General features: G+C 35.3%; 1 long non-coding RNA gene across 1 annotated transcript; it reads right to left on the reverse strand.

The window, feature by feature from the left end:
* Window positions 1-626: 626 nt before the first annotated feature.
* LOC129573592 (uncharacterized) lies at window positions 627-6,650 on the reverse strand. The gene is made up of 2 exons (XR_008688610.1): window positions 6,515-6,650; window positions 627-5,670 (listed from the first exon to the last, which is right to left on the reverse strand). It is a non-coding gene; the product is annotated as an uncharacterized LOC129573592 (long non-coding RNA).
* Between the last annotated feature and the right edge of the window lie 3,502 nt (window positions 6,651-10,152).

Below are 10,152 nucleotides of genomic sequence, written 5' to 3' on the forward strand. Positions count from 1 at the left end.
TGCTCCTTAATTGAGTGGCAGCGGCTAACAATGCATTCACTTTTTTCGATGCATTTGATACTTTTATTTTCTTTGCTCTTTCATCCATTAACAACGGAGTAAGATTTTATTTGAATCAATTCTTACCTCGATGCAACCTGTGCTTCTCTGCCATAAGAACCAGTGTATTCGACGTGACAGTGAGTAGCGGTGGCGCCTAAATAGAGCCGCGGCAAGTTTAAGAACTATCAATACTTCTTGTTGTTGCGAAATTCATGACAACAACAACAAGTATTGATAGTTCTTAAAAATGCCGCAAATTTGCTAATAAATCTTATTTAGACGCTACCGCTATCTTGCGCCGGCCAAAAGTATAGGTTGCCTCGATGGAACCTCTAATCAGCGAGTTGGATTTTTTTTTCAATTGAAAAAGGTAGGAATGAAAATGATAAATAGATTTAGATTTTTTTTGGAAAACATTATTAGATGCTCAAAACAATTTGTAACGAAAAATGTATATCTTAAGATAGCTTTTTCATTAATCATATCATCAAATATGTCATGAAACGCAAAAAAAATACAAAATACCGATTTATGCTGAAAATTTTTTGTTATAAAAAAATAAATCAAACCCCAAACACAATACATTTTAGTCTCGATGCACTCTTTTGTTTATTTATTTTTGTAAACATCTATAATTTGTTGAAGTTGTCGAGTTGAAGGTTCACATTTATTTATAACATATTTTTTTTCTATATTTTATCCGTAGAATTTATTCTGACAGAAGATATGGATGAATTATTTCAACCCTGCGATGTAAATGTTATCACGGCACGGAATTGTGTAAAATGTTCCATTCTATTTAAGACTTTGAATGTATTCTCACATTTTCCAAGTTTGAACCAAGATTTTGATTTTGAACATTTTACAAGAATTATGTACAATGACAACATTTACACCGCATGGTTGGAATAGTTTTTCTCAGACTTTCGTCAGTGTATACTTTTTGTCAAAATTTATGAAGCGAAACTTACGGCTTAAAAACCAATAACATTCAATTCGATTTTAGATAGGCTAATTGAAATGATTTTGTTCGTCTTATATATGATAAATTTCTATGTTCTTAAACATCTTATAAATTAAATATGAAATCTATAAACATCACAATATTCATAAAATATCATAGATTTGTATGAATTAATGAATAGAAAGCAACGCGTTATAATTTTGATGCGATAGAAATGCTTTTTGAAAATTAAGGCCAAATTTCATTGAAAATGCAGCGGTTAAAGGCAATCAAATATCCAAATTCAAAATCAACATTACCTACCTAAATGTATGAAAATTAAACTAGTGAGAATAAATCCGTAGTATCTGGTTAGCAAGGGGGCGATTGAAAGCGATTCAGTACTGAATAGTGACAAACCTTTGAAGTTTGAACATTGGCAAATGGGAATTCGCACATGATTCTTTGAAGAAACCACCTTTGCAGAAAATGTATCATCATTTTCATTTTTACTGTGCGATATGAATGTGACATTATTCTCGGTAGTTCTTTCGAATAGTACACAAATTTGTAATCTCATCGACAATAAAGAGAAATTGTAAAATCTATGGTTTTAATGGTATCGTTGTAGCGCAATCAACATGCCAACAACTTTTTAAAAATATTTGTATGATTTGTTAAGACGGTTTGTGTGAATTAAGTTGATAGTTTTAATTATTTCTGCAACAAAATGCATTATGGTGATTTTTCGGTATTGTTCGTCTTGAATGTCATTGAATGTCATAAAGACGGACGAAGTTTATGAGCTATACAGGTGAATAACTAGGATTCTTTGTAAATAACCGAACCAACATTGAGGCGCAATAGAATATACTCAAACGTTGTTTTTATCATAAATTCAATTGTGCCACCATGCGGGATCGCTGTGTCTCTGAGTAGCTGTTGTTTTCCATATACGCACCAATGACATTCAACACGCACGCCAAAAACCACCGAACCGATGTTCTACATGCTTTTGTTTCCATAAAACGTTAGTAATTTATATCCTTTCTAATTATCACATATTGGGATATTGACATCAATCATGAATAGCTTAAGGATAACCGTGAGAAATGCAAACAAATCCGCTTTTTTCCATGCCATGTATTCGTAATTTTTTTTTTCCACCAGGCGTTGTGTTGCTAATTTTGCCAAATTTTTCTGGTGGGCATTTGCTGTAGAGATTTGAACAATTGTTCGTATCCATAATATTTATTTACACATGTTTTTGTTGACGAATTTTCTAGAGGTTTCGTGTTTGGGTGCTATTACGAAAAACACACCTCATTAAATTAATTCCATTTAAATTACAGTGATTCTATTTGCTTCAAATGGTGTGACACAATAGTACACAACGATTGTAAAAGTGAGTGCGGATAGTTGGTTCAGTTGAATGAAAATGTTGCTGTGTGTGCGAATATGGTGCGTGTGCGTAATGCATTTGTCATTAATATTCTATATGTAAAATTTAACTTGATATTAGCAACAAACTCGCTCAACGTCTATCTCTTTCTCTCTCTCTCTCTCTCTCTCTCTCTCTCTCTCTCTCTCTCTCTTTGCGAGAGATTTGCCCATGAAAACCTCCTCGTTATAAAAGTTTTATTGTGCTGCCATACCCAGATGGAAACGACCAAATAAATTATTCAGATGGAATTCCCCATTATTTTTTCGTCATTTTCACGAAATTATAGCTTCTTCAACGTCCATGAATGCATTTGCAATCAGAATGATTTGGCAGCTTCATTGCTGCATATCCGTTCGCATTATCGTGTCCAGTTTGAGTGTTTGCACGATATTGTTCACTAATTTTCCATGGTAATATATGTATCATCGAGATGAAGTGAACGATAAGTCTATTGCTTCACAAGTTATTTTCGTCACATTCAGATTATGACCAGTAATATCATGTAATTGCGGGAAAACTGAACTGCAAACACTTAATATGAATTAACCGGATGTATTTGATCGGGAACGGACTCATTTTGTTCTGATGGCGGGCTCTCAAACGATAGTCATAAAACGATTTAAATATTTCACTTCCAATTATACATTCCAGGTTTTTTTTAAATAATCTACATGATCTGCGTACACTTTTCAAAGACCCCACCGAACAAATGACACAAATTTGCCAAGCTTACGACTTTTATTCCTTTTGTAAACCCCATTTTGAAAGCATTTTCCTTCCTTCAATCTGTCAATCTTGGTCTAGTTAAAAATTAAATGCGAAGCAATGAAGGAATTGTCATTTACTTATTCAGGATCATTTGGATTCCTTTTCGTTCACCTTCAAATAATTAGTTGAATAGAAACAGAAGATATAAATGCGTGTTGTGTGTTAAAACTAATAACCCATATTATCGATGGCGTATCACTTTAACCTCAATTATTGTATCTCATGTGCTCACGTGAGTCGCCACTGTAAATGCTATTTAATGTTCATTTATATAGGGGAAGGTGAGGGAATTCGGAACGTGGGGAAATTCGGAACACCGCCAAATTTCGCCGCAAATGAATAGTTTGAGACATGTGAACAACTGTCATCGTTTTCTTTAAACAAAACCTCATATTTCCATTAGCACTCGACGATTGTGAACGTACTGTTAGCTCTGTGCGTCATCGACATGAAATCAAGTCATGAAAATTTAATATTGAGAATGCCTGTCTGCATTGATTCCATAACATTTTTCGAAAAATCAACTCAGCCGAATATGTTTATAATTATCGTATACCATTAATATTTCGACTCACAAAAGGAATTTTGCATGAAAATTCATTGAGTGACCAAAACACGATTATGTTGTAAACCTTAGTGAGTGGGGAATTTCGGAACGCACTATATACGAAAAATTCATCAAGTGATTTTTAATACTTTTCAAGTTGATATCGCTTTTTTATGCATATTTATAATATTTCATGCAAAATTTTGACAAAATACTCATTGCAATTTATGCGATCGAGCTGTCCACTTGAAATGCACCAAAATGATTGGTAGCTATTTCACAACAACAATCGCTATTTTTGAACTTTTTCCTCATTAAAATTAATTCTCCTGTCTTTTCCTAGTACTCAATAAACGTTTTGCATCAAAATTGTTTCAGTTTTCTATCCATTTATGAAGTGTTCCGAATTTCCCCACCATTTTTCAAAATCGTAAAATCAAGGGTTTTTTGCCAACAGGATACATTTTTTCAACCGATTCGAATTTCGCCTGTTGACAAGTGTCAAAAGTTAGGTTTTTACATTTACTAAGTCTAGTACCACTTTAGAATTTGGAAAAATGTTAATTTTTTAGAATGTTATTGAATTATTTCGATGTGTGTTCCGAATTTCCCCATCTTCCCCTATATATTCTAATGTCAAACAATAATTAGGGATTTTTGAAGCACATTTCGATGACTCGCTTCGAAAGTTCATCTATTATCTATACCATTCATTCTGCAATTTTGAACATGCATTTTCATTTACTTTATTTATTTATGCGTTTAAATGTTCTAGTTCAAATGTTCGTGTGTTTTAAGCATATCTATCTATAGCTACATCGGCTTTGAATATAATATATGAAGTATATCTTATTTAATTCCACATAATATCAACAGAATTGTTCCTTATATTATTGGAAATCCACCATACGAATATCAATCAATTTAATAATTTAAGCTCTAAATTTATACAAGTTGTAAAAAAAGTCGTTTCGAAACAATTTATAATTCGCGTGTGCAAATAATTTCCATCATCATTCTAATTATTTGTAGAAAAATGATTGAAATTTAACCAATCAATGTTCGTTTGTCATTTGCATTCGAAGTTTTGGCTAAATAAATCTTAAATCGTGAATCAAAAATTTTTTTTGTATTGAGGCCCACTTTCGATTAAGATGTGTCCTGGTATTATTATTTTTGTTCATACATTTTTAAAATCGAACCAACCTAACTTATGTTCTATTCGATAATAAGTCCTTAAACTCATTTATTTGAACCCAATGGCTTCTGTCATTTTGCCAAAGAACCATATGGGACAGAGTAACGGTCATATGGGAAATCTTCTTTTGTTTTTGCACACGAGATTTTTTCTAATAATTGTAAAACATATTTTGCACTATTTAGTTCCAACTTGAAACTGAAAATCGTTCAACTTAAGACTTAAAACGTTACGAATTGAAATGTTTTTAATACTAATTGTGCATATCGCACCTTCAAAAAGCTTATGAGTATATAGATTCCGTTGTGGCATCCAGAGATGATTCTTTGTTTCATATTTGCTGTTCGCATTTTCAAATGCTATATACTATGCTATATGGATGGAATGAAACGAAGTTGTTTCTCCATATTATCCTAAGCTGCTGGTTCCACGTTTGTGCCAAATGAAAATGTTTCAGATTTGGCTGCCGACAATGCGAACCAAACAGTATGGCCATTTTTGCATGGACGAAACGCAATTAGAATTAGTATTCGGTATCGTACGTTGGTCACTGCAATCAATTGCAGCAATTTTCAAGATAATATCAAACTAATTGATAAAATTTACTCGAATGTAATGTGAAATTGATGAGGTGCGTTCGAACGGTCGGTTGGTTGGTCATTCAGTCGAATGGTTTTTTCCCTCTTATTCACAATGGACGTTTGAAAATAAACCAATAGGAAGAAATCCTGTAACGAGAAAATATTAAGCAACATATATTAAAATGTAATTGTACCACACTACATATAAAATACAATGGAAATAAACTTTTATGGATATTATACAATAGCATTACGATGTGGTAATTAATTTTTAATTGGGCCACATTTTGTGGTTTACTCAATTATGGAGTGGTTAACCCTATCTAAATGGGGTAAAAAAACTTTTCAGATCATTCATTTTTTTCAGTATGTGTATTTTATTTGTCAATGAATTTTAATGTAGCAAGCGACACCCGAACCTCGGATGGGCAACATGTGCCTTGTGCCCATTCACGATGATAAACATTGAGTTTGGTCAAGGGATAAACGTTAAACAAACCGGCTACCGGTCGAACTGCCTACGTGCTTGGGTATTTCAATCACGGACACACATTGTGTCATTTCACCTATTTATCCATTTCTTTTTTCATTGCATTGGATATTGCTAGTTCGGATATTGTGTGTTGTGATTTGTTTGCGAAAGATAAACAAAATGATTTCGAAATGCGAAAAATGGAATGAATTACGTTATCGTCCGCAAACTATGCTGTACAAAATAGCCTACATTTATGATTGATTAGAATTTCGTTTTTCTCATCGGCGCAAGATACGAGAGCAGAAGAAAAATAAAACAACAACAACGACGACGACATTATTGTTAAGTTCGCTTTTGATTGAACATCCAATGGCTCTATCTGTGGCGATAAATTTAAATGCATCCGATAATCAGCTGTTGCGAGCTATGGCATGCCGCTTTTATCATTTTGCCTAGTTCGATACATTTTATTGTACAGACTACTTTCATTATGCATAAATCATTATTGAATATTACCGTTGATTGCAGTGCGATGCAAACCATTCATTTATTTTTTCGCTCATTCGTTCGTTCATTTGTTCATTCGATCAGATCGATTTCGATTTCGATTTCGATTTCACGATTCCCAAGCCAACGCTTTGAAATACTGAAACTATAAACAAAAATAATTGTTAGAAAAGTTCGCGAATAGGTCGATCTGCTTGAAGTATGTGCCATTTGCATTTCGCCTGTTAGACTTTATCAAGCCAACACACGTATCACTAGCCACTTTTTTAAGCCCGTTCTCCGGTTAAGACAGGCCAATTAAGCCACTATTGACTCATTACAGCGAAATGGAATATAGGTCAATTTTTGGTTCGATTCTGAGAACATCGCTACGCTCCGCCAAAAATAGGATCATGTTATTTTTACCCACTGGCGTTTCGACAATGATACATTGAATCAGTTAAGCATTCGAATCATATTCAGCTTCGTCTGTCCAAGAGGCAGAAATTAAATATTCTGTTTCCCAATACTTAACTCAAATATATATGCACTATGCATATATACTCTGGTCAATTGAATGGTACTCAGTACCATTTGAACTTATGAGCGAGGAACGTACGGTGCTCAAGTACAAAGGTGTATGATAAATAGCACGCAATATTACTTATTGGTTGCGTGTTAAATGGGCACACACATAGTAATCAAAGCAAAGTGCGCCGCGAAATATCTATGCTTTGTGTCCATCTAAATAAATTACTGACCATTTACATGAGAGTATTGTTTTCAAAGTGCCAAATGTGCACGTTGTACGTATACTTGGGAATAGATGTTGCTTCTAGATTGAAACTGTTTGAAAAATACATTGTTCAACTTGAATAGTTGATGGAAAATCCAAACGATTTATAATTGAAAATGGGATACCGATAGGTTTGGCTTAAGTGTGTGAGGCAGGAGATTCAATATCTGCTGCAATATCAAATGCCATTTTCACAGTTCATAGATAGCACAAGCGAGCGAACAAACGATTGAGAGAAAAATAAACACGAAATAACCAAAGCAAAAATGTTCTGAAATGTACACCTCTCGTAATGCTTTTTTCCAGCATATATAGAAGAAAGAGCTCCAGAAAAGTACCGCCAACTGTATTTACGGCTGCTCTTTTTCACCTTTAGTATTATGCATTTGACGTTTTTTGTTTGCTTTTTTTCATCGTTGATTGTCGAATTTGAATACTATGGGACCGATGGCAGCGGCGGCGGCGACATCGACGGCTGCCGCTGATTCCGCTACGACAAATACTACAAAAATAATGTTCGGCTTTTTGTAAATCGCGATTGTGCACAAATGGTGAAAGAAATTTAAATATACAACATTCGATCGTTTTTTTTTTCAAACTCTCTTCTCATTCCCGCTAACTCTCTCTCCCCACGTGTATTGAGAGAATATTGCCATTTACGCATAAGCTACAACTATACAGTGGACGCTGTTGCATCTAAGTGAGTCGGTTAGTTCGGATGCTGGTTTTATATATTGCAGCCACACGTATATATATTTTATACAGACAGAGTTGCTGCGGCCGATGGCTTGGGTTAGCCATACTACAACACGATAACAAATGGTTACCGTTAAAATAAACGATAGAAAAATTACTCGATCAAAGAGTGTCGCTGGTTGCTGACTGAGTGCAAAACGGAAAAAAAGAAAGAAAGAGCAAACAAATGAACCAACGAACGAACGAACGAACGAACGAACGAACGAATGACTGAATGAACAAATCCATGCCAAACAAGTAACGGTAACCGCTTGAATAGTTCAGTGTTTACCTAACTCTTGCTACAATGCATTTGAAACAAACAGCTAGCATGCCGCTGTTGCTACAATGTGATTCAAGTTGTTTTTTTTTCTCTTCGTGAAAAAGCTTCAAAGAAATCACCAAACTAAAATCTGTAACAATTTCTCTACGTTCCGTGTCTTGTGTCTGGCGTTACTCACCGTTGCGCGTACACTTTGTTTGTGTTAAATGCGAATTGGTCTTTTTCAGTTTCCTCTTGCTTTTCACTTGCTGACTCTTTCTCTCTTTGTCCCTTTGTCCCTTTCCCTCTCTTCCGTTCGCTTTTCCACTCATTCTTAAACTCTCCGTCCCTCTCGCGTTGCGTTTCTAAGCCATGCGAAAAAAAGTCACAAACAATCACACATACAAAGCGGCAAAAAGTTCCATTGTAAATGAGTGTCATTTATAGAATAGCCATTGAATATTGCTCGAATGCATTTCCATTTAACCAAAATTCCTGAACTACAATTAGCTTTATACCGTGCAATACATTGCTTCGTTTATTGAAACCAAAGTGAGAATAAAAAAACCGAATCCACACTACAAGCTGGCGCCTCCTAATGTTGTTGTATGTGCGATGTTTGCTATGCTTTTCTTCGTCGCTTTTTTCTCTGCCATTGCTCATCGAATGAGTAGTCGTGAATTCAACCGAAAGGTGTTTGTATTTCAGTTGTGAGTTTTCCTGTGCTTGTTTTTGTTGCACACGCTGCCTAATGATAGACAGCTAGAGGTGCGCAATTAACAACAGAAATATAGAGCGAAAAGTAAATTAAAATTAAGGCGCTCCCTTTTATAACTTGACATGACAGTAAATAATATGTCATGTAAAACTTTTGCCCATAGAGCCACCAGTGGTGCAAAGCTGCCGACGACGCCACGGTTGGAACGAGAACGATGGACGGGGAAAGCCAACATACTGCTGAACACAAGGGTATGACACAACAACAATAACAGACAAAAAAAGTGATGGAGAAAGAAAGAGAGAGGGAGAGGGAGAGAGTTCGAAAAATAATAAAGAAGCAGCGAATAGTACAAACAGAGAATCGGGCATGGAAGAGGCTTTCGTGTAGCATAACACAAAGGCATAATATCCGTTTGCTGACACAATCTTGCACCTTCGCATGAAATGCAAACACTCAAAGCGCGAACTTTGTTTCTTGAACGCTTATTCTCTTCCGCAATAAGAACAATCTGTACATCATCAACTAGGCGTCTACGATCCTTTGATGGTGTCTTGCGGTTACACTATTTGACAGATTTGAAGCACGAGCTTGCGCTCGCGTCTCAGACGATCCCACCAAAATAAAAGCGGGATACTTTTAACGAGCAAGAAGACTATTGCTTTCAATTGGACTATTGCACAAGCGACAAAGTCACCGGATCTCCATTCACTCTGATTTTGTGTGCATTCTATACCATCTGTCGGTATACATCAAATAATTTGAAAAGTTTTATGAAGTGCGGCGGCGTGAATAAAGACTACAATGGAGTGATTATTTGCGTACGAGTTTTATTACAATTTGTATGCCCTTCGGCAGTCAATAAACAGGATCAACCCTTCGGACCATGTTCTCATTGTCGTTATTATTTTCTTCTTTTTTTTCTTCGTCTGTTTGCTTCGTAATTTTAAGCGCGCACAAGAGACCATAGTGAGAAAAAAGAATCTATCTCAGTGTAAAACTTGCATTTTATTTACTGTGAATCTAGCAAGTAGTTTATTCTTATATGCAACGCCAGTTGCACGACCATCACACAACTTTTCTTTAAGCCAAAGTCCTGGCATCGGCACTGAACGCGTGAGGAAGATAGAAAGGAACAACGAGAGACAGAGAGTGAG

This window comes from Sitodiplosis mosellana, unplaced genomic scaffold, assembly GCF_009176505.1.
Source record: "Sitodiplosis mosellana isolate CC-2019 unplaced genomic scaffold, AAFC_SMos_1.0 Smas_scaffold_6102, whole genome shotgun sequence".
NCBI classification, from domain to species: Eukaryota; Metazoa; Arthropoda; class Insecta; order Diptera; family Cecidomyiidae; genus Sitodiplosis; species Sitodiplosis mosellana.